The sequence below is a fragment of the Bos grunniens genome, chromosome 1 (assembly GCF_055505025.1).
Source record: "Bos grunniens cultivar Pamir isolate PY7600 chromosome 1, Bosgru_T2T1.0, whole genome shotgun sequence".
NCBI lineage: Eukaryota > Metazoa > Chordata > Mammalia > Artiodactyla > Bovidae > Bos > Bos grunniens.
Window position 1 is genome coordinate 115,732,574 of NC_141165.1, and position 26,663 is coordinate 115,759,236.

A 26,663-nucleotide genomic window follows, 5' to 3' on the forward strand; every position below is an offset into this window, starting at 1 on the left:
CCATGGGCTGGTTGAGCAGAAGTTGTATAAGAGAGCAAGAGAACTGTCATCTTGAGTGGCCTGATCATATACCAACAGATCAGACTTTACAGACTGTTATAATGTCTGTTTTCTCAAAATAGAAAGGCTATTATTGCATAATTTAAGAATGAACTTCTTTACATTTCATAGATCTTAATTCAAAAATCAAAGTTATGAATTCCCACCTCTATAGCACAGGAGTGTATATAGTAGGTGCTTAGATGTTTGACTCAGATCAGATCAGATCAGTCGCTCAGTCGTGTCCGACTCTTTGCGACCCCATGAATCGCAGCACGCCAGGCCTCCCTGTCCATCACCAACTCCCAGAGTTCACTTAGTGAGTGTCCATTGAGTCGGTGAGTGTCCACTGAGTCGGTGATGCCATTCAGCCATCTCATCTTCTGTCGTCCCCTTTTCCTCCTGCCCCCAGTCCCTCCCAGCATCAGAGTCTTTTCCAATGAGTCAACTCTTCGCATGAGGTGGCCAAAGTACTGGAGTTTCAGCTTTAGCATCATTCCTTCCAAAGAAATCCCAGGGCTAATCTTCTGACTAGCAGTCATTAAAAAGTGAAAGTGAAAGTCGCTCAGTTGTGTCCCACTCTTTGGGACCCCATGGACTATACAGTCCATGGAATTCTCTAGGCAAGAATACTGGAGTGGGTAGCCTTTCCCTTCTCCAGGGGATCTTCCCAACCCAGGTATTGAACTCAGGTCTCCCACATTGCAGGCAGATTCTTTACCAGCTGAGCCACAAGGGAAGCTGGTCATTTTTAATTCATTAAGAACATGATATGTAAAAGCTCCCTTGTTTGAAGAAAAGTATAGATTATATGTTTATAGCATATAGCTTCTTTCATTGACAAAACTGAAACTGCAAGGGCTGCATGTTTTCCTAACCTTCCAGGAATCTTTTTATTTCAATTAATTCATTCTCTGTATTACTGAAGTTTTAACAAGATATAATTTAATTAGATGGCAAATGGGTAATTGCTTAAGAAAGAAAGTGAGGTAAAGAAAGTGAAGCCCAGAGAAGTTAAAGAACTTGATCCACCTCACATATGACTATCACCAGAATTCAGATTTTAGATATTTTTAAAATTTCTCCTTCCTATACTATAACTCACAATAATAATTCAGTTTGTTATCAATATTCTAAAGCATTAAATCAATCAGTGCCTCCAATATCCCTTAACTTGAATAAAGCTTGATTTTTATTTAGGTTATTATAAAAATTATTAATCAGTTTTAAGCAACAAGCCAAACAAAAGAAAGAATACAACTGAAAAGCAAACCACTTAACTCTCTACCATAATAATTAAAATTTATTAAGCCTGAGAAAGACTTCCAAAGAAGTGGATCATTTTTTGGGAATCAAGTATGTGATAAGCTATGTGCAAGTTTATATTCACGGTAATAACTTTCTCATAAAAAGGATATTTCTACTAGAGAATATCTAAACCTTAAATGCTATTGTTGAGTCAGTAAGAAACCAGTCAATTATTTAAGAGGATTTTTAAGAAACCTAAATGTAAATAAACACAAAAATCATTTATCTTAAGGTTTTAGTAAACATTTACTAAATCTTGGAATTAGATGTTAGTCACTATGACTTAAGATATTTTCAGGCAATCTATTTCAATGTTGAGTTGTAGCACACAGTCTGTACAGAACCAAGTTAAATAGTTGAATTTTATCCAATAAATAATGTACTGATGGTTTTTTATTAGGTCCAAACTAGATTTCCTAATCTTCAAAATAATATTGATATCATGGGAATTAATGTGTGCCTTAAAATGTCAGTTTTTTTTTTTTCATTGAAAATAATTGAATAACAAATTATAAGGAATAGATGTTACAGAAAACAACATTAACTTTTTGAAGATGAAGGTGGCAGTTCAAAACAAAACATTATTTACTTACAAACTGGTGTATTTTTAAAATATATAATATAGTTGAAGAATTTTAAACCTGGAACATGTATTTTCATGATAGCTAGGTAGCAGGGGATTTTTTGAGACCATGTATTCAAGTTCAGATTGAGGAGAATATTATGTAATTGACTGTCTTTGGAAAATCATATCACCTCATTACAGAAAATTGTGTTGTTTAATTTAAGTAATTCCTTAGTAAGATGTGAGTACTACTAATATATCTTCTTTTTCACCCTGCTGCTAAGTTGCTTCAGTCGTGTCTGACTCTGTGCGACTCCATAGACGGCAGCCTACCAGGCTCCCCCATCCCTGGGATTCTCCAGGCAAGAACACTGGAGTGGGTTGCCATTTCCTTCTCCAATGCATGAAAGTGAAAAGTGAAAGGGAAGTTGCTCATTCGTGTCCGACTCTTAGCGACCCCACGGACTGCAGCCTACCAGGTTCCTCCATCCATGGGATTTTCCAGGCAAGAGTACTGGAGTGGGGTGCCATTGCCTTCTCCGTTTTCACCCTGGTGATTACATATTTATGAACTTTGCTTCAATTAAAATCTTAATTGGATGACAGATTATTAAGTTTTGACACTTTGAAAAATGTGTATTTCTGCATAATTGTTTATTAAACCTCTGTACTAGGAATTCTAAACACTCCTCTGTGAAGAATGTTGTGTGTGTATATGTACAGGAGACATAGGTTTGATAGTTGGGTTGAGAAGATCCCCTGGAGAAGGGAATGACAATCCACTCCAGTATTCTTGCCTGAAGAACCCCATGGACAGAGGAGCCTGGCGGACTATAGTCCATGGGGTCGCAAAGAGTCGGACATGACTGAGTGACTAAACAACAACAACAATGTATAATATATATTTAAAAATAAGAGTGTATAATGTGATGCACACTTATAGTAAAATTCTGTTGATGACGGGGCTGGGGTGATTATGAAAACATTATGAATCTCATCATCATCAACAATAGCCATATATATTTAATAGTAAACTATCCACTAGTATTATGCTTAGTACTTCAAATTCATTATCAAATTTATCTGTATAATAGTCTTAATAAGTGGGTACTATTATTATTCATAGTTTAAGTGGTTATATTACTTGCATAAGGTCACATGCCTTGTATACAAAAAAGCTGGCCATCCAACCCTGATTTATCAAGCTCCAAGCCCATACTTGGAGAAGACTCTTGAGAGTCCCTTGGACTGCAAGGAGATCAAACCAGTTAATCCTAAAGGAAATCAATCCTGAATATTCATTGGAAGGACTGATGCTGAAGCTGAAGCTCCAGTACTTTGGCCACCTGATGAGAAGAACTGACTCATTGGAAAAGACCCTGATGCTGGGAAAGATTGAAGGCAGGAGGAGAGGGGGACGACAGAGGATGAGATGATTGAATGGCATCACCAACTCAATGGACATGAGTTTGGGCAAGCTCTGGGAGTTGGTGATGGACAAGGAAGCCTGGCATGCTGCAGTCCATGGGGTCGCAAAGAGTTGGACACGACTAAGCGAGTGAACTGAACTGAAGCCCATCGTATTGCCACTATTTTATACCATCATTTTCACTAACAGAACATCTGGGTTGTATATTCTAGAACAATCATAGCCTTGCTTGACCCTGGTTTCATGTCTGTAAAAATGAGAATGTTGAATTAAATATTTTCACTTTCACTTTCAACACAAACCTTCAGAGCAATTTTACTGTGATATTGCATTATTTACTAAGGCTGCAATCAAACACTGGGAAAAACAAGAGCTACCATTATTTGGAAATGGGGAATTCACAAAACCTGTGCTGTAGCTCTTGGTCTAGACAGGGATAATTTCTGCCTTTTTATCATATTAGTGTGGCTAATCACAGAGCTCTGACTTTATATCAAGATAAAGTTCAAAGCCCTTAACTTTGTTAACATGGGGTTCTACAAATGGCTCTAGCATATATCTCCAGATTCATCTCTAATCATTCTTTAACCATGCTAAATTTCTGCCGGTTCTTACAATGCATTGACTTTCTATCATGGTCCATTTCTGTTCAGTCCTCCTACATGAACATCACATTGTTTTCTGGTTGTTTAGATTTTATTAGGTTCCCAGACATATGTCCCCATGGTCCCTTGTACTACTTTTATTGATAAATTTCTATAATGTTTCATTGAAATTACTTTTTTTAAAAATAATCTTTCTGTTAGACTGCAAATTCCATGAGGGTGGGGACTATATTCACTATAGTATGTGTAGTATGTTGAAGACATCCTCTCCTCCTCCTTTCCCCGCAAAAAGGAATTTGTAGGTATAATTGAGGACCTCAATCATCATGGATCAAATGGATGGGCTCAAATTCATGACAAGTGTCCTTATAAGAGACATGAGGAGAGAAGACAAAGAGGAGAAGGCTGTATGTAGGAAGACAGAGGCAGAGACGAGTTGTGCAGCCACAAGCCAAGGAATGCCCAGAGCCACCTTTACTGGAATCTTAGGATAGAGTGTGCTTCTGGCTTCCATAAATATGAGAGGACAAATTTGGTGTTTTAAGCCACCAAATGTGGTCATTTGCTAGAGTAATCCCAGGAAATTAAGGTAGTATTGGACCTACAGAAGTTGATACATGGTAGTAGCTCAATAAATGTTATTTATGTGAATGGATAGATGATTCTGTATAAAACAGGTTAGATTAACCCAGGATTATCCATGTCTTCACCTTTCACTTAATATGTAGAGATTTGCCCTGAAGGTAGCAACAATATGTATGTAAAGTCAGTCTATCTAACACTATTTTAATCAGTAGAATCCAATTATTCTGTATTCTTGGAGATAAAGCTTCCTGGGAGGCAGCCGCTACTGGAAGTATAGACTTTTACATTGAATCAAGTTGAGTAGATTAAGCTTGTAAATTTGAATCCAAGGTTAAGAATGACTGACAGCATAGAGGTGCTAGTAGACTCTAGATTATTGAGCACCTATTATATGGCAGGCACTGAGACCTAGTGGTGATATAGTGGTAAACAATAACACTGTCCTCCTGGATTTATAGTTCAGTGGGGAAGATAAACAACAAACAAGTAATTACAAGTCTAAGAACTGTTACGAAAGAGAAACTGCAAGGTGCTCTGGAAGAGAATAAACAGCCTTTGGTGATGAATCAGCAGAGTAGGGGGTTTCCCAGGTTGGTGCTATTGGTAAAGAATCTGCCTGTCAGTGCAGGAGGTGCCAGAGATGCTGGTTGGATCCCTGGGTCGGGAATATACTCTGGAGTAGGAAATGACAACCCACTCCGGTATTCTTGTCTGGAAAATTCCATGGACAGAGGAATCTGGTGGGCTACAGTCCATGGGGTCACAAAGAGTCAGACACAACTGAACCCACCCACACCACACTGCCTCTCACTGCAGCAGAGTAGGAGTTTGGAAACGTGATTATATTGGGAGTAGGAGGAGCGGAAGCAGAGGAGGGGAGCAGGAGGAGGGGGAGGAGGGGGAAGGACGAGGAGGAAGACAAGTTGTTCCCGGGCTACAGGTCTCAAAGACTCCATTAATGTAAACAGACACTAAGGGACTTCCCTGCTGGTCCAGTGGTTAAGAATCTGCCTTTTAAAGCAGGGGACGTAGGTTAACTGCCTGGTCTGAGAACTAAAGTCCCACATGCCTTGGGGCAACTAAGCCCCCACGCCACAACTAGAGAGAAGCCTGCCTGCCGCAACTGGAGATCCAGCATGCCGCAAGGAGGTGCTGTGTGCTGACACAGGCAAAAATAAATACTTAGATACTTAGACAAATAAACCATAAAATCATCTACAAAATGAATGCATAAAATTCCATAAAATACAGTAAAGATACAAACTCCTCTGTGGTGAAAACTTATCTATATTTCCACTTATTCATTTTTTCAATCCTGAGAAGATATTTCTAATTAGTTTTGTAGGAGAAATGTGTATATAAACATAAGATTTACTCATGTAAGTAACACCAAAGAGAGCAAACCTGTCCTTAAGAAGAAACACAATAAAGTCCATGGTAAGAAATAAAATGTGTTTGTAACTAGGTGATAGGAATTGTTCCTTTGCTTAATCGAATGAGGCTGTATTTTTAGAAAAAGATTAGTATATTAAAATGACATATTTCATTCTATGGTTTGGAAAGATGCATACTTCCTTAAGAGGAAGCAATTATCTGAAAAGAGTTGTAAAACTGTTACTGAGCAAGGACTTAGCACCTACCCAATGTGTGGCATAAGTCAGGATGACATTAAGTGAGGTTTGCTGTAGTTGTTTCTATTTAAAGAGAAAAAAAAGTGGTTATTTACTGGGTATCCAAAAAAAAAAAAAAAGAGAGAGAGATTTCATGTCTTTAGGAAAGTATGAGGGAAAAGCAATTTGCCTATTTTAAACCAAAGAATTTTTTTCTATGGAGGCATATGATTTTGTCTCTCTGTAATCAAGATTATTCTAGTTTATATTTACATTTCAAAGTGAAATCTGTTATTTGTATTCTGTGCCATTTTCTATGCAATACTTTTTACAGTTAACCCTTTTCTGTTTGAACAACTTTTTTAAAGCTGTGGGTGACAGCACTGACATGATTTTTTTGAATAAAGCATTTCTCAAAATTCTGCCCAGCGAAATACATTGTGGAATGTATTTGTTTCATGTTCATATGTTGTATTTACGACTCCCAATTTTAGATGAAATGTCAAAATTTCAAATGATATTATCTCATCACTTCACCAAAATAGTTTTTTAACAAAGAGTTCTCTACAAAGTAATGGATGGAGAGCACCTAGTAAGTTAATTGTAAGCTTTGTTGATAGTCAATACAGGAAATTATTACCATTTTTTTTTCAGGGAAAAAAAATAATCCCCTCTCAGGGAATATATAGCAATCAATATTGGTTTAAAATTGTGAAATTATATATATATATATAAAGATGTAGCAGTATACAATGGAGACTCATCAATCTGTAAAATCACCACTAAATGGTCATGTAGATGTAAGAGTGAGACAGAAGTGAAAACTGAAGAACTAGTTCTCCTAGATGAAGAGGATTTTGTGATTTTGTAAATGATGCTATTCTCTTGGTCACCTAGAATTGAAACATGAGGTCATCTCCGAGTTTACCTTTCCCTATAACTCCTGGTCCAGAGCAAATCATTATTATGTTGATATCATCTTGTCTTTATTACCACTAGTAATCTAAAACTTCAGCTTACAGATTAGGCTAGTTCTATAATTTTTTATTAGATTGCTTTCCCACAGTATCTCTTCCTAATCTATCCTACATTATGTGACTATAAAATTATACTTTAAAAAATTTTAAAATATTCAGACTTTCCTATAGCCTAAGAGAGTAAAATCACAGTAAGTACATCACTCTTAGAAATATTCATGGCATTGAAATATGTATAATATCATATATGAAACGAGTCACCAGCCCAGGTTCAATGCATGATACTGGATGCTTGGGGCTGGTGCACTGGGACGACCCAGAGGGATGGTATGGGGAGGGAGGAGGGAGGAGGGTTCAGAATAGGGAACACATGTATACTGTGGCAGATTCATTTTGATATATGGCAAAACCAATACAATATTGTAAAGTTAAATAAAACAAAATAAAAAAAATAAAATAGATAACCAAGGACCTACTGTAAAAAAAAAAAATTAATAAAATAAGGAAGTAATACAGAAAAAAAAAAAAAGAAATATTCAAGCCTAAAACTTTGAACTCAGCCTTCACATAGTGCAGGCAGATCATCAGTCCTGTCATTACTACATTTTAAAGTTATTTCTTAATTCATTCCCATTCACTCCTATCCCCACAGCTATTTTCTTAGTTCAGATACTCATCACATGCATTTGAATTCAGCTAGATGGCAACTTCAATTATGTGGAATACAGTGGAGCAGTGGCAAACGAGATAGACGTAAAGAGCCTCTGAAGAAACATCTGACAGATGGTCACATACTAAGAATACAGAGTTTACTCATAAAACAGCTTCAGTGCCTCACACTCTTACTTCAGATATGTTTATTGATTTCTGAATTCATATAGAAGTGTTTTTGTTTTTTTTTTTGCTAAGTCGCTTCAGTTGTGTCCGACTCTGTGCGACCCCATAGACGGCAGCCCACCAGGCTCCCCCGTCCCTGGGATTCTCCAGGCAAGAACACTGGAGTGGGTTGCCATTGCCTTCTCCGTATAGAAGTGTAGCAGATGTAAATTAAGTGTTAAGACCAGACATGAGATACCTAAAGAGAGGGAGTTGAATGGAAGTGCACACTGCTAGGCTGACTGAAAGAACAACTGGGAAAATTGAAAATCTGACATAAAATTCCGAAATACATACTACTCTGGAGGCAGGAGTTTAGGATCAAACAGCTCTATAAAATTCAAGGAGCACCAATGGACTCACTATGTCAGAACTCAATACATTACTATGGTCAGCCAAGGTCAACTAAAAACATACTGAGACATGTCTAATATAGTTTATATAGAAGGACAGGAGTTCATGGATGCATGATTGGAAACAATTTCCCTTCAATATATTTAACAATGATAAAAATAATAATTTAAAGACCAAACCTGTGTCTGAAAACTTTAACTATCAAAATGATTCATTTTCTGAAGATTTCTGGTTTTTTTTTTGGCCCATTTCAAATATATCATAAGCTTCTTGAGGGTAGAAACAATATCATTTGCCTTTCTGTATCACATGGGATTAGCATAGTGCCTTACATAGCATAGGGATTAATAAATGTATGTTTTCATAAAGAAGAGATAAAGAACACATTCTAGATATTAGTCTCTGACTAAAAGAAAATTTTCATATGTGATTTGTTTGGTAATGTTAATGTCTAAAATGTTCTAGTGACACAAGAATTCCCTTATACCTTTGTATTTTGGCATTTAATATGTTCTGTAATTAAAATAGTATGAATGGATGTGAGAGTTGGACTGTGAAGAAGGCTGAACGCCAAAGAATTGATGCTTTTGAACTGTGGTGTTGGAGAAGACTCTTGAGAGTCCCTTAGACTGCAAGGAGATCCAAGCAGTCCATTCTGAAGGAGATCAGCCCTGGGATTTCTTTGGAAGGAATGATGCAAAAGCTGAAACTCCAGTACTTTGGCCACCTCATGCGAAGAGTTGACTCATTGGGAAAGACTCTGATGCTGGGAGGGATTGGGGGCAGGAGGAGAAGGGGACAACAGAGGATGAGATGGCTGGATGGCATCATTGACTCGATGGACGTGAGTCTGAGTGAACTCTGGGAGTTGGTGATGGACAGGGAGGCCTGGCGTGCTGCGATTCATGGGGTCGCACAGAGTTGGACACGACTGAGCGACTGATCTGATCTGATCTGATCTGATGAGTAAATTTCTTCATTCAAATATCCCAGCCTAGGATTTAAATGAAGTAGCTACTTAGCAGAAGAGGTTTGGCCTAACATTGTATTAACATGTTTGTTTTATATTCATTCAACATTTGATTCCATCTACCAACAAGAAAAATATCCCTAAGATTGACTTAAGAGAGAGAGAATAGTAAGAGACTCTGATGCAGTCTAGTGAGCCAGTTACTGAATTCTCTTCTCAGCTGAATGGAAACAAACCTCATGAAACATTTCTGTTGACGTAAAGACCCTTAGCTGGGATTATACTTTTTCAGAAAATCATTTCACATATGTGCTTTCCTCCGCTGTTCTGTCATTTCTCCAGAAACAATGCAGTTCAGTACTTCAAACTGTGGCTACATTGGGACACAAAAGATTTCAAGATTCACTCTATTTGATGCCCTTAATTTGATGCCCTTACTTGTCAGATAAAAATGCCAAATGATACAGGGATAACTGGAAAATGTGAGTTTGGTACAACTTGATGGAGAGGCAGAAGCAGAAGCAGGTAGTGCAGCATGATGAAACAATTTCTGTCTTTTTTTTAAAAGGGATTGTTTTCTGCACTAATAAATGGTCAGCATGCCTTGCTACAGGTAGGCTTCATATGATAAGTATCAAAGAACAGTGAAAAGAGATCGAGGCATTTAAACACCTGGTACTATTGTTAACATTCTAAATGTCAAGAATTTAATTTGTAATTGTCTATATTTCATATAGTTATTGGAAGCTGTGATAAGTCTTTGATAACATTTCTTTGCAATTGAAATACTCATGTTCCCAAAATACATATTTTATCATTAAAAAAAAACATTAAATGTCAAATAGAATTTCCTTATAAATTTCACAAATTCCCTGGATTACTGACCTGGAATCTATTATGTTCAAATACTGTTCAACAAGTATCATAATAATAATAGTTGGTATTTGCATTACGGTAGGCAGATATATGGAGAAGGCAATGGCACCCCACTCCAGTACTTTTGCCTAGAAAATCCCATGGATGGAGGAGCCTGGTAGGCTGCAGTTCATGGGGTCGCTAGAGTCGGACACGATTGAGTGACTTCACTTTCACTTTTCATTTTCATGCATTGGAGAAGGAAATGGCAACCCACTCCAGTGTTCTTGCCTGGAGAATCCCAGGGACGGGAAGCCTGGTGGGCTGCTTTCTCTGGGGTTGCAGAGTCGGACACGACAGAAGCAACGCAGCAGCAGCAGCAGCAGGCAGATATATAAATCAATCTATGGGTGTATATATATATATATATGGGCTTCACTGGTGGCTTAGATGGTAAAGAATCTGCCTGCAATGTGGGAGACATGGGTTTGATCCCTGGGTTGGGAAGATCCCATGGAGGAGGGCATGGCAACCCACTCCAGTATTCTTGCCTGGAGAATCCCATGGACAGAGGAGCCTGGTGGGCTGCAGCTCATGGGGTCACAAACAATTGGACATGACTGAGTGATTAAGCACAGCGCACAGCTCACAGCACAGTACAGGCATATATATGCATCTGAGGTTATAGCTTTTTAATATAAAGGTTAGTGTAATTTGAGGTAAGCAGATTTATAATTAAATGTATAGAGATCACAAGTTTCACAAGGCTTATAAAAGATTTATTTAGAATCTGTTTTTTAGAAAAAATATTTAAAGAAAAAATCCTGAGAAAAAACACACATGATTATTTAAAAAATGTTCCATAGGATTTTTTGAGGAAATTCTCACTCACTGACTCATTATCCATTCAAAAATGACAAAAATACTAACCATTTAGAATGTGCTAAACACTATGATGTAAGCATTTGGGAAACAAACAAACAAAAACAAACACTAAAGTATATTTTCCTGTTCTCATAGTAGTTTCTCTTTAGTGAAGGGGTTAGAGATGTAAGCCTTAATTGTGTTATAGCAAAATTGTTGCTAAAATGGAGGTATGTATGAAGCTCATGTGATAAGAGTATGAGAGTAATAACCTTGACAGGAAGAAGTGAAAGAAGGTTTATAAAGGTGATTCTGACTGGAATGATTAAATATGCAGTCACCAAGGTGATGAATAGATATTGGGACATTCTAGTTTGAAGAAATGACATCACAAATTTGGAGACACAAAATAGCTCAACATCTTGAGGAGTTATTTCTGTGTACTTTGGGATGTCTGAGACATAGATCAAGAGGCTGAACTGGAGGCTGGAAAAGAGAGGCAAAGGGTGGATCATGAAAATTTAAATTGACATCAGTCGGTGTGCTTATGTTTTTCTCAAGTTACCATTCACATTCAGGTTCAGAAGTAGAGGTATTGGAGATATGAGTTTCATCAAAATTGCCTTACTGGAGATATAAACTCTTGCAAATATATGGGAAGGATCTGCCTGAAGATAAATCCAACAGAGAATAAAGCAGAAGTGAGAGAGAGAAAGTACTGAGAACATAGTTGGAGAGCCTGGATTCAGCCTGAATCTCACTTTTCATTAAGCCAGTCAGGGTTTTGTTACTTGAAATTGATAGTCCTATTTAATATAATAAACCAAAGAGGGAAGACTTTGGTTGTATTTATCAACATACATATCCTACTATGGGCTTTCCTGGTGGCTCAGTGGTAAAGAATCTGCCTGCCAATGCAGAAGACACAGGTTTGATCCCTGGGTCAGGAAAATCTCCCAAAGGAGGAAATGGCCACCCACTCCAGTATTCTTGCCTAAGAAATCCCATGGACAGAGGAGCCTGGTGGGCTGCAGTTCATGGGGTTGCAAAGAGTTGGACATGACTGAGCAACTACTTAACAACAATATCCTAATACACAGGGAAGGGAAAGTAAGTGGGTCTTTATATTTCCAAGAAAAAATTTCTCATTGCTTATTATGTTGCATGAGCTGGATATTTCCTATCTTCATTTACTTTTTTTTTTTTAATTGATGTTGAATACAGCCTTCTGAGTATGTTTTTCCCCACAACTAGATGGATAGGACTGGAAGCATAAGGTAAAATGGGATGGGGGAGGGTTACTTTTATAAAATAACTTTTTGTTAAACAAAGAATATCAAATTCTCTGCCTGAAGATTCCTTTTTTATTTAACAGACAGATTAGATTCAGGGGAAAATCAGTCCTGTTTAGCATATATTTAATAGATCTTATGCACTGACTTAATAAAAATTGCATGGATGTAAAAACAAACCAAAAATAAAAACAAATGAACTGACATTTCTGGCAAGTTGAGCATGACAGGATATTAAAATCAGATTGTGGAAAAATCTGCTCAATTTAAACCCATCTAATTATAAACTCATTACCACGAAATCTGGATCTGAACAAATTCCTGTGGAAGACTTTTACTTAATTTTCTCATTAATGATAAAGCAGATTTGAGACTACAGTTGTCCCATGTATGGCTTCAGTAGAAGTATCTTATGAAAGTACAGAAACCAGCGATGTTGGGGGTGTGACTGTAATTTCTCTCAGTTTTATGGACCCAAGCACTGTGTCCTAAGCAATTTAGATCCCAGGCATCTAATAGGAACCTGCTACTTCTTATGTCAGGACTCATTTGATTATCCCCTGAAAGTGAGTAAGTTGTATGGTAAGTTTTTGTTCATTGCTTGAAATTGTTTGAAGCCTGTTCTGAGTAGCACCAAACCATCTACCTCAACTTTTAACCAGTCACTATAACTTGTTCTGAAAGATTTAAGGACAATCAATCCTTTTTTATTTTATTTATTTATTAAAAATTTATTTTTAATTGATGGATAATTGTTTTACAATATTGTGTTGTTTCTGCCATACATCAACATGAATCGGGCATAGATATACACATATCCCCTTCCTCTTGAGCCTCTGTCCCACCTCCTACCCCATCCTACCCCTCTAGGTGTCACAGGGCACCTGTTTGAGCTCCCCAAGTCATACATAGAATTCCCACTGGCTATCTATTTTATATATAGTAGTGTTTCCATGCAACCCTATTTTTAAAAAAGGCCATAGTCCTACAAAACTATGGCTCTATTCAATTTTCTGAGTGTCCCTCAAGTATTATGTTATGCTTTCCCAGAAACCACAAGTGAGGATTCCAAGTTAAATATTCTGTATTGGAAGCAAGAAGCTAGGCACAGTATTACTCTAATATTTACTGCCATTATTTTCAAGAAAATAACACTTTTTGCTTTGCATATTGACCTCTCACTAAATTTTTACTTCTTTGCCTAGAGAATCAAGTTAACTTAAAACTGAGGCTTTGTATGATTCTGAAAACATGGCAGTAAATACCACTCTAAAAGAATGGTAAACTGGGGCTTCCCTGGTGGTCCAGTGATTAAGAATCTGCCTTGCAGTGCAAGGGACACGAGTTTGATCCCTGGTCTGGGAAGATTTCACATGTTTCGGATTAGCCCATGTGCCACAACTACTGAGCAAGCACTTTAGAGCTCTGGCTCTGCACGAGAGACCTCTGCAGTGAAGAGTCGCCACAAGCCTGCGAGCAGCAACGGAGACCCACTACAGCCAAAAAATTAAATAAATAAATAAAGCTTTTAAAAATGTTAAAAAATAAAAGAATGGTGAACTAAAAGGCAAAAGTTTTCTGACATACCCATGAACAATTTCGTGTAATATGAACCAGTACTGTGTTTTATTTACTCATCTTTTAAATCAGTATCTTCACAATTTGATACTGATTGTAGACAAACTGCATATATGCCATCTTGGTAGACAGAATAATACATCTATTTCAATATGTTTATGACATGGGTTTTATTTTCAAAAACTAGAATTGATTTCTGGATATAAATAACTCTGCCAATTTAATACTGCCATAAACAATTATATAATCATCAACTTTATCAAAACTAAAATCATTTTCTTTGGTAGACAAAAGGTAATTGACCAAAAGTCTACAAACTAGACCACCTATTCTATTTTGTACGACATACTTTTCCCATGGCTTATCCTAGAAAGTGTGCTACACAACTATGCAACTCAATATATATGGAGCGGTTCTCAGGCTTCTTTTTGATGTCTTGGAACACCTGCTTTGATAACTTGGAACACCTGTTTTCCAGGCCAGAATCATCTTCTTTCCACAGTGCCCTGTGGTGTGAAACTCTAGGCTTTCAGTCTACAGAATGTTTAACTCTGGGAGCACATCCAAATCCGCTTCCTAAGGACAGTCTTTGCTTTGCCTGCAGCCCATTTCAATGCAAATGTGGGGAGATTTTATTTTCACATGAGCAAAAATATTGGTTGGATATCTTGGCCTTAATAGTGGAAAGATTTCTGCATCTTCTTCATCTTATTTTTAAAGCACCTGAATCATCCCTCAGTACAAGAATAGAGAATCTAAGCACTCATTAAAGACTAGTCTTAAATTTTTAGTAAGGGTTCCCTTGCTGCTCAGCTGGTAAAGAATCTGCCTGCAATGTGGGAGACCTGGGTTCAATCCCTGGGTTGGGAAGATCCTCTGGAGAAGGAAAAGACTCTCATTCCAGTATTCCATCCTGGAGAATTCCATGGACTGTATAGTCCATGGGGTCGCAAAGAATGGGACTTGACTGAGTGATTTTCACTTTCACTTTTCAAGCATCTCTTAGGATATCTCCTCAGTCCTGTCTCTGAAAACTGCCTCCACCCCAGGGTAGGGTCTTAGAAGACTGTTCTCTCTGGCTTAGGCTCCCAGACATGAATTGGATTAGGGATGGAGATCTGACTCAAACTGGGTCACTCATGGCCTCTCTTCCAGGAATTTGGGATAGGATTCACAGTATTTGCCAATTTTAATCCATGATTGATATGTAAGAGAAATGTGAATTTGCAAGCCATGGGGCAGATAGATATCCTTTCCTAAATGAACACAGACAGGTAAAACTAGTCTTTAGAGAGAGAAACAGAGATGCATGGCTGTGTAGACCAAGAGAAAGAATGACTGCCTTTCTTTCAAGAGTTTTCTGATTTCTTGTTTTTAGCCCTTTTTGAAGCCTAGGTTTACTCTCCACATTTCCACTTTAGTTCTACCTGGCATATTCTTGTATCTCTTTTGTTAACTTAGCTCGGACATGACTGAGCGACTGAACTGACTGAAAAGCCACCTTCAAGCAGTGATGGCTTTACCTCAGTCAGGCTTGCTTTTATTAAAAGTTGTAATCAGAAAACAGCACATGAAACAAACTTCTGCCTTTGGTGAAAAAAACTCTGCTTGAGGCCATTAATCTCAATTCCCTCCTTATATATTTCCTACAGCATTTGGGCTTAATATTAAGAGTCTGACCACTTCTTTAGTCTCTGCTGCTGCCAGAAGTCTCAAAGGTAGAGGTGGTGCACACATACACTGCTAGTAATAACCATCAAGACAAGACTTGTTCCTTCTTGTTTTTATGGAACTAATCTTTTACTTCTAGTACAAATTTACAAAACATTTTTTATATGTGTTTTAAACTGCCTTGAATAGTTTTTAGGGGGGAGAGAAATGCAAGTAAAAAAACCAACAATCCTCTGTTTAGTTAATCAAAGTTTCTGAGAAAGCATTCTTATAAAATTTAAGGGCAATTTAGATACATTAGTATATATGTGGGAAAAGTCATGCTACTTATAGCTGCAAGCATTCAGCTTTATTCCTAAAACATGAAATGTAACTTTAAGTGTAATTCTCTTAAGTCTAATGAATTATATTAATGATTTTACATCAGTTATTTATATGTCTGGGTGCATTCTGTTAAACAATATTTTAAGTAATTCTAGATAATTAGCAAAAAGTGTAATAGAGGTCACTTCTATTCTCCTTTAAAACCCATGAGAAGAATTTCTAAATTCCATATGTTTACTGGATTGATTCATTTGTTAAGTACCACCCCTTACCCCCAGCAATGGAGGTACATAAAATCTAGGTAGTTTCCAGTGACTTTTTTATATTGTTTCTCTTTTGAAGATTGACAGAAACTATTTGCTGAATTGCTTTTATTTTCTGTACTGATTATTGGCATTCTTCACTTGTCCTAATCCCCTGATTTCCAGAGTATAAGCTACTGGAAGTCTTAAGCTAAGGTTGCATATAAGACTCTCTGAACTATCTTCCCAGTCATGGGCCAAGTAAGATGCTCCTTCTCTTCTCATGTATACAAGTTCTAAGGCTGTAGCAGTCTCTGGATGTCACTGATCAAGGTAAGAATAGAATTACCCTATCAACCTTTTATTTACTTACTTTTGACCTTCATTTCTGTAAAGTATTTCTCTATCTTAGGCAGTAAGAACACTAGGAGAAATGGTGACAGAGACAGTTTTATGTGCAAAAGTATGTTTTTAATAAAAGCGCATTAAATTTATATTGCCTGCTTCTATTAATAATCTCAAGGTAGGATAGAGTCTAATTATGAATGACATACTTTTAAAATCCTTAAAAGTAAATAGCAATTGTTAAAGAGCATAACTTAAAAGAAAATGACTATGGGTATTAGTTGCATATCTTAACTACTTGTTTTTGCTTAATATAATTTGAAATCTATCATCCCAGCGGACAGTTAAGCAAGAAGAGAGAGAGAAAATGACAAAAAGACAGATAGCTGGTTTTAAAAAGATGCAGCTCCTAAGATGGATAAATACAAACGGTGAGAAGTAGGTCTGTAATGGACAGAAATTAGCTGTCAACAATTGAAAAGGATTCAAAAGGCATTTTGAGTTGCAGTACAGAACATGACAGAAAAAAGAAGAATGTGCTAACGGTAATTAGATAACCCAAATCTCCTTGGTATGTTTCCACTTGGTGCTCTGTTTGGCCAGGCAACTTAGGTTAATTTGGAAAAGAATGGAGTAGGCCTCCTTCTAGTCATTTTGCAAGCAAAAATATGACTTTATAAAAGTTAAAAATTCTCAACCTGGAAATTTATTCCATAATTTGAAAAAGTAAAAATTCTTCATCAAATAAGATATGCTATGCTTATTACTTATAGAAGTCATAGCATAACTGATACCTATTCTGAGCCAAAAGCATATTTTTCAATATATAGGTACATACGATTTTCTGTGGGTTGCATATTCTTTTGCAAGGAAATCATTTGTTTAGTTATTTATTTAATTTTTAAATATTTATAGTGGGGTAGGTGGTTATGGGTAACATAAGTCATGTCATTTCTACTTGAAAACTGAAGAGGATTCCACAGAGGGTACCATAAGTGGGTGTTCTTGGCAGAATCACATTCTTTTTCTTTCTTCTTAATTCTTTTCCTTTCTTTTTCTATCACAGGTTCACTCAAAAATTTATATTGCACTCAGTGAAGGAGTCTCCCTCAGAAGAAGGGTAGCAATTACTATAGCAAACACTGTTTAAAGTGCTTTCATATACTATTCACAGTTTTAAACACTTCACAGGTACCAACCTATTTAATCTTCTCAACAATCATATGATATAGTAGTATTTTTAGCTTCACTTTATCATTGGAGAAATTAAGGCACAGAGTTTAAGTAACCTGCCCATGGTCATGTAGATAGAAATGGCAGAACCAGATAAACAAACAGTCTATTTTTGAGTATGAGCTTCTAACCATTATGCTACACTGCCTGTTGACACTTGGTTTTTTGTAATTTAAATATTTAAAAGAAAGGTAGCCTGACACATAAATAATTTGATTACATTGAAACAGGAGAGACAGTGGTTTTGGGTCCACAAGATAATATTGCTGCAATGGGACTGATATCTCACAAGTTGAAGTGTGGGGCTTCCTTGGCTGAATCTTCAATGTTTAAGCCTTGGAAGGTCAGCTCATCTTGGGTAATCTCACTCATCCTTATAGGTTACCTGTAAAAATTAAGCAAACACCAACACTAAAACTAGCCAACTAATATCAAACTAAGCTAAAAATGGGCATGAAAAATAAATGCCAGAGGGAAGAATCAGAGAATGTCTTGGTTGCTATTGTAGAATGTCTACATTCTACAAGAAGACAATGAAGACAATTAAACAAGGCAATGGCACCCTACTCCAGTACACTTGCCTGGAAAATTCCATGGATGGAGGAGCCTGGTGGGCTGCGGTCCATGGGGTTGCTAAGAATCGGACACGACCGAGCGACTTCACTTTCACTTTTCACTTTCCTGCATTGGAGAAGGAAATGGCAACCCACTCCAGTATTCTTGCCTGGAGAATCCCAGGGACGGCGGAGCCTGGTGGGCTGCTGTCTATGGGGTCGCACAGAGTCGGACACGACTCAAGTGGCTTAGCAGTAGCAGTAAATGTTTTGTTTAGTTTTTTTTTTTTTTTTTTTTTTAAGTATAGTATTGAATTTGCTGAAGCAGAATGTCAGAGTTGAAAATTAATACCAATAAAGTCAGTATTGAGCTTCCCCAGTGGCTCACACAGTAAAGAGTATGTGCGCAAGGCAGGAGACTAGGGTTCAATCCCTGGGTCAGGAAAATCTCCTGGAGAAGGAAATAGCTACCCACTCCAGTATTCTTGCCTAGGAAATCCCATGGACAGAAGAGCCTGGGGAGCCCCAGTCCATAGGGTCACAAAGGGTCGGACATGACTGAGAGACTAACACTTCACTTCAAAGTCAGTATTAATAACCGATACTTAGTGAGCTCTAACCACATGAGGCTGGATAATCGGCTAAGAATTATACTCTGCATACTCAGAAGAACACTAGAAAGTAGGTGGCATTCTTCTCCCCATTTTTCAAACGCAGAAACTGAGACATAGGGTGGCTAACTGACTTACTCAAATCTGATGTCTAGAAAGTAGTATAACACAGAGAGCCCTGCTCAATAGTATGCAACAACTTAAATGCGAAAAGAATTTGAAAAAGAATAGATACATGTATACAGATAACTAAACTCCAATACAGGGCTTCCTCGTGACTCAAAGGTAAAGAATCTACCTGAAAATGCAGGAAAAGTGGGTTTGACCCCTGGGTCAGTAAGATCCTCTAGAGAAGGAAATGGCAACCCACTCCAGTATCCTTGCCTGAGAAATCCCATGGACAGAGTAGCCTGGTGGGCTATAGTCCATGGGGTTGCAAAGAGTCAGACACAACAGAGAATGAACAACAACAACAAACACTCTCCAATAAAAAAATAAAAAGTTTTTTAAAAAAGATTTAAATCCAGGATTCAGTGCAAAGCTTGAGCTTTTAACCAAAATTCTTTTTCATTGCTACTCTTTATTTGTCTATTTATCTGTGAACTATTGGCCAAATGGAATTGCTCTAATCAGTCACTATCATAAAAATGTCCTTGTTCTTTATGCTTTCCTTTACATCTTTCCTTTTCTTCATGACCAAGGGCAAGGCCCTTTTCTATGACATTTTTGTCAGCTGCCAAGTTCAGTGATAATTAAGGTTATAATGAGAGTTAACATTTCATAACCACAACAGGAGGGAGTCACTCCCAAACCTCCCTTCAGCTTTACTCTTCTCGAGAGCACTTCCCATCATCTTTCCTAGACGGGAGTTTCCTGGGACATAGACTCTTCTATGGGGCTCTGCATGCTGTAGGTTTATTGAAGAGTGACCTCAGCATGGACATGTAGGAGAGTGAGAGAAGCAGAAATGGGAAAATGGAGTAGTTGAATGGTGATGTGGTGGCTAGAAAGACCTCAGCCAATCTTAGGTAGTTCTGGAGCTGAACTGGCCCTTCAGAGTTGTCCTGAACTGAAGTGATGAGACTAATCTTTGTGCCTCTCATTAAGCAGGTTTTCAACTCTGGCTGCCCTTGGGTAAAGAGGGGTTGTGTCTGGGGCATATAACCTCTTTTGAACAGAGGCAGTACCCAGTAAGGAATTCAGCTGTTGAGTCTTCAGCAAGCAGCGCTCCCATGAGCTGAAAGAAAAAGCAGAGTGCTCTCCTAAAGGAGAGATTGAGGTAATACACCTTAGCTCTGCATCACCTGACATTCTAAATATTTTATTTACTGCTGTGTGTTGTCTTTCTCCTCTGTTTCTCTCCTTCCATAAGCTATGGAAGAGCAGGAATCTTGTTTTTGCTTTATTTCTAGCATGTAGAAGTCATGCCAAATCATTTCAGTCATGTCCAACTCTTCACAACCTCATGGACTGTAGCCTGCCAGGCTCCTCTAACCATGGGATTCTCCAGGCAAGAACACTGGAATGGGTTGTCATGCCTTCCTCCAGAGGACTTTTCCAACCCAGGGATCAAACCCACGTCTTTTATGTCTTTCTGCATTAGCAGGTGGGTTCTTTACCACTAGTGCCTCTTGGGAAAGTGCGTGTAGAATAGCACTTAGTAAAGATGCAGAAGGGGTTCTCACACATACTCGTTGAATGAATCAGTGTATACAAATGAATAAAGTTTTTGTGTCCTGATGAGAAAATTAAAACTTAAACAAATTATTTGCCTTCCTCAGGGTCTAATACCTAGAAATTAGCAGAGCTTGGATGCTGATGCAGACTGGTCTGGCCCAAGTGCTACACCAGTTCACTAGGAAGTTTCTCATTTTTATAGCAAGGGAAGATAATTTGGCACATTACCTTTATTTAATTGATGAGGAATTAAAGTCTATAACGGAGAATCCTCATGAGCCAAGATACCAACTCCTGTATTTTCTACCTGAATATACCATTTTCCTTTAGCAATTAGAACAGACAACTAAGTAACCTAGCCTGGACACAGTTGGGTGGCACATTTATCTTGGTGTCTAACTTTGCTTTGCTAACATAGCACCTTTGCTTCTATGATATCGAGATTCATGAAGTGTCCCAGATAACTTAATTTCCAGGACTTCTTCAACTGACCAACTTTCATGAAAGTTTGGCATAGGATGGCTCAGTTCCAGTTTTCTCAGGAGGCTCTGGTGAGCAGGTCATAATTCACTGTGTCTTGAAAGTCCAGAAACCAAATATGAACTGTCAAGGAGAAATATGCAGACTCACATGCTAGCAGATAGCAAGCATGTGTTAGAATTTAAATGGATGATTCCCAAGATTCCAGCACATTCTGTAAGGGTGAATTTTTAAAGCTAAAATCGTCTCTAGGGAATTTGGAAGTTATGACAGCTATAGTTATGAAAATGAATATATATTTGGAAGGATTTATTTTTAGGGTGGATGAAGTAAAGGTGATGAAATAATCAGATGTATTAGCAATGGTTTTAGAAAAGTCAGTTATGGAAAGCTTGCTCAGACAGTCTTCTCTGTCTCCAAAACAACAGATAACTGGAAGAAAAATAAAAACTCAGGAAGGTTTTAGCTTCAGTGGCAAGATAATAAACAGATGCCATGATATGGCCCCTGCCTATGAATCCAGCCCCTTATCCTATATTTCCTATACCAGGATTATCAGCCTGTCATTCCTTACCCCTATCCTTTGTACCCTCTGATGAAGTTGCTGGTTTTCTAAGTAAAGCATGCACTGAAATTACTTGGAAGGCTTGTTAAAACAGAATGCTCGGTTGACCCCTGGGCCCCAGAGTTTCTGATTCACTAAGTGTGAATTAGGGTCTGAAAAGGAGCATTTCTAACATCTTCCCAGGTGTTGCTGGATGCTTCTGGTGCAGCATTCACACTTGGAGGACCACAGTCCTAAGCGTATTGAATTATTTTTTTCTGTTGCTAGAAAGTCTGATACAATTTCATCTCTATCTGCACACAGGAGAGAGTCCCCAACTTTAAAGTCTCCTTCAGGGCATTTTTTTTTTATTTTAGAAACTTTTCTTGACATATTTGGGTTTTTCTCTGTGTGCTCCTTGAACTGTCACATGTAACCCTGTATTGTAACCTTGTATAATTTTCTGAACCTCTCAATTAGCTTTTGTGAAACCCAGGAACAATTTTATTCTTCTCATCTTTGACTTCCCAGTGCTTGCCTCTATATCTTGCCCTTATTAATATTTTTTGATTGAGTGAAGGAATAAATAAATTGAACAAGTGAACTTTCTTCTGTGTGCTTTATCATCTGCTGCTTCCTTTCAAGTACCCTTTACTTTCCTTCTCATTATGTCAAATTTAGGAACAAACTTTGTATCAAAGTTAAAAATAAACTCTTACTTCTAAGGATAAAAACTCATGCAAGAACATTGGAAACATTGCCAATATTATTCCTTCATCTCAGAATGAGGATAGGAAGTGTGTATAAATGTAGTACATATGTATATCATATATGAATATATTATATATGTATATATGGGACTGCAAGGAGATCAAACCAGTAAATCCTAAAAGAAATTAGTCTTGAATATTCATTAGAAGGACTGGTGCTGAAGCTGAAACTCCAATACTTTGGCCACCTGATGTGAAGAACTGACTCATTAGAAAAGCACCTGATTCTCAGAAAGATCGAAGGCAGGAGGAGAAGGGGATGACAGAGGATGAGATGTTAGATGGCATCACCGACTCAATGGACGTGAGTTTGAGTAAGCTCTGGGAGTTGGTGATAGACAGGGAAGCCTGGTGTGCTGCAGTCCATGGAGTAACAAAGAGTCGGACCTGACTTAACAACTGAACTGATACACATATGTGGGGCTTCCCTGGTAGCTCGCTGGTAAAGAATCTGCCTGCAATGCAGGAGACTCCAATTCAATTCCTGGGTTGGGAATATCCCCTTGAGAAGGGATAGGCTACCCACTCTATTCTTGGACTTCCCTGGTGTCTTTGACAGTAAAGAATCCAGCAATGCGGGAGAACTGGGTTTGATCCCTGGGTTGGGAAGATCTCCTGGAGGAGGGCATGGCAACCCACTCCAGTATTTTTGCTGGGAGAATCCCCATAGACAGAGAAACCTGGTAGGCTACAGTTCATGGGGTCGCAAAGAGTTGGACACCACTAAGCCACCAAGTACAGCACAGCATACACATATATGGACTTGCCAGGTGGCACTAGTGGTAAAGAACCTGCCTACCAATGCAGGGGACATAAGAAACGGGTTCTATCCCTGAGTGGGAAGATCTCCTGGAAGAGGGCATGGCAATTCACTCCAGTATTCTTGCCTGGAGAATCTCATGGACAGAGGAGCCTGGTGGGCTACAGTCCATGGGGTCACAAAGAGTTGGGCACAACTGAAATGACTTAGCATGCATGCACACACACACATACACACATAAAAATATATACATATACATATGTATGCTAACTTCAGTAAGTTATATTGCAATGTTTATTGTTTACAGAAGAGTCGAAACTGTTGAAAAAATCATTCAATCTGCTTTCCTGTTTTGTATATAGCACATATAAAATAACTGTTTAATTTAAATATACTTATAGTCCAAAAGCATTTTCAAAGGATGCTCAGTGTTCCAAACACTTAAGAGAATATGGAATTCAGTTTGTTATGAATCAGCTCTTTTATATCTGGTGGCAAGGTTGCCATGCTTTGCTCCTTTGCCTGTGGCATAGTCAGTAACGCACTCATGCATGTCTTGCTCAGATTTGTGCATACACAGCTAAATCTTTTAAATGGCTCCTGTTATTTTGCCAAGAATTCCTGTTACTCAATTTAAATTAACTGAACTACTGTTTCCCTTGAAAAAGTCCCGTGTAACACAAATACTTAAGCTGCTTCTTAATTCTTCACAGTGTCCATGGTAGAGCTGGCTGGGTTTATTTTATAAATATCTGTCCATTCAGTATTGTGACTTCACCATACGATAAAGGCAAAAACAGATAGATGCCTTATGTTGGGTTAATAGTTAAAAGATGTTGCATTAGATTATTTAAAGTTATTTTTTACTGCATATTGGTACTGTGGCAAATAAAATTCAAACTATGTTTATATTTATGTTTTGACATTGGCAGATAATGTTTAGTATTTATATATTTTACATAAAGTACTTTTCACCTGACTTGGACATTTTGACAACTCTTTTATTCAACTCACATTTTTTTGGGGGGGCGCTCTGAAAGTGACAGATTACCAGGTGGATAGAATTCAATCGAGAAATAGGAAATAAAGTTATGGAAAGAACCAAGGCTCTGGGTTGTATCACCTTTGAAGCCCGTGGCTTCTAAAGGACACTTTGAACCCAACATCATGTATTTCTACCTTTGCTGTAAGAGCCACATCTATGTATTGCCATTGGACATCACCCTATGCTAGCTGGAATTACCCTAAATGCATTATAGAAGCAATAACTGAACATCACAATTAAACCCCGCCTTGAGAATAGTGCATGATCATGCATCAGATGAGGGTGAGAGGTCAACCATAATTAAGAATCATATCTGTAGTTCTGGATAGGTTCCATATGGTTATATTAAGAGATTAGGCTTTCTTAACTTTGCCCTTGATGCTTTTCCAACAACTAAAATATGACATTAAAAAAAAAAAGCCACTTCACAACATAAGTCAATAAAGCTGATTTGTGTAGCTGAAAGAATGATTCTAAATCTCCAAGTATTACATGTGGAATATATTTTTCACTAAATTTAGAGCAATTTGAGCTGTCTTAAGAACACTTTTTGCTCTGTTAAAGAATTCAAGGTTGTAAAGTTGAATAGCTTGACAGAAAAATTTAGGCAATTTATATGATGGCTGATAGGAAAAAATCCATCTTATCTCAAATCAAGTCAAATTAAAATTAGACTTTAGAAATGACATAAATAAGGAACTCGGTTATGAGAGCTTCTAGTGAGGTTCGTTGTGAGCTGAAAGACAGAGAATGTATATTATTTATCTTTGTATTTCTTTTCTGTATTTCCAGGCACATGCAAAGCAATACATAAGGCACAAAAATGAATAGGAAATGGCTCTTGATTAAAAAAAAAACAAACATTCCGGTCAAGGAATGACAGCTTATATCCCAAAGAAATAATATTTTTGTTTATGTTGCTATAGGTTATTGCATTAAAAACTATATTCTAAGAAATAGATCCATCACTGATTGCTCATTCCCCTTTAGATTTGATCCAAATTGTAACATTGCACATTGATATACACATTTTACAACTTCTAAGTACCTGTTAATAGTTAATGATTTTCTTTCCAGCCCATTTAGCAAACTTATAATCTTTAATATTTTTCATATTAAGGCTTTCAATCTGTTTTATAGTACATAAGCCAGGTTCTCATCATTTAAAATCTTTATTGGATCCATGTAAAACTGAAAAAAAAAATCTTTTTTTGTCAATGCAGGCTTCTTAAAAAGAGACTTCTATTTTCTATGCAAATAGTTACTCTTCATCAAGTCTCTGCACATTTAAGGATCAAACTGACTGCATCATTTTGACCCTGTATAGTGCCATATTAGGTCTACCAAATGTGCATTAATCGATAAATCTATTTTAAAACACACATAACCCTCTGAAGTTAATGCATAATGATTTGTCAATAATTACAGTCTTCTGAAAATCAATCACATATTATTTTAAGGAGGAATATTATTAATTAAAGGAGGGTGGAGAATTGGAGGTAAGAATAAAAAACAATCATGTAGAAAATTAGAAGTAGTGAGCAACCTGAACAAGAAAAGTAAAAACACTGAATGGGTAGAAAGGGAACTCAGTCCAAATTCTGAGCATGAAAAGGACCTGATGCCGGAATATCCCCATTTCAACACTTACTAGTTGTGGGGACCTGGTAAGTTACACAACTTTATATTTCAGTTTTCCAATCCATAGAATAGGCCTGATAATAGCATCCCCTTCAAAAGTTGTAAGTATATTAGTAGCCATAAACAATTAAATAGTATTTGATGCCTAATTATAACTCAATAAATATGACCTGTTGTTATAAAATATAAACGTTAGAAGTTACCTTAAACTTCTATCACCAAAGTATGGATTTCTTTTATGACATGCTGAAAAAGCATCTAGCTAGCTTAAGCAAAAAATCTTATGAGAAGTCTTCATTGTATCATAAGGTAGGAAATTTATATTCAGACAACCTAACTGCTAGAAAATTTTCCTTTCCTACTGATGTTTGCATTTAGATAGCTATGGTTGCCAACATTGAAAGTGTACTATTGATTGAAAATTATTTCAAATTAAAGTCTCATATACTGGAATTCATCCTCCTCTGAGAAGACTCATAAATATGAAATCTGCCTCCTGCCTGATTAATTAACTTTTTATTACTCCACCAGGGTCAGCTGGTCCTCTTTCTGCTTCATGCTTTACCATTAATAATCACCCCCAAATTTCTAGTGCCTGTTAATAATGATGTAGCTAATTTCATCCTTGATAATTAAAGTAGTCCAGATTGGGTTTCAACAAATAGACTGAATCAAATATAATAGAGATTTTTTAAAAGGTGTTTAAGGAGGAAAATCTATTTAAGAACAAAAAAGTCATTTTACTCTACTTCAAATGCCTCCAAACTTTATACTAACAATTAATTTGTAACTAAAAAGGCATACATCGTATTTCTACACCATTCAAATCAGTTATAGCTTATTATCCAAAATATAGCAA

The 26,663-nt window shown here is 37.3% G+C and overlaps 1 protein-coding gene across 5 annotated transcripts in view; it reads right to left on the reverse strand.

Annotated features, from left to right (window-relative positions):
- Window positions 1-26,663, reverse strand: part of EPHA6 (EPH receptor A6) — a 1,018,620-nt gene that overhangs the window by 301,821 nt on the left and 690,136 nt on the right. The window lies entirely within an intron of this gene.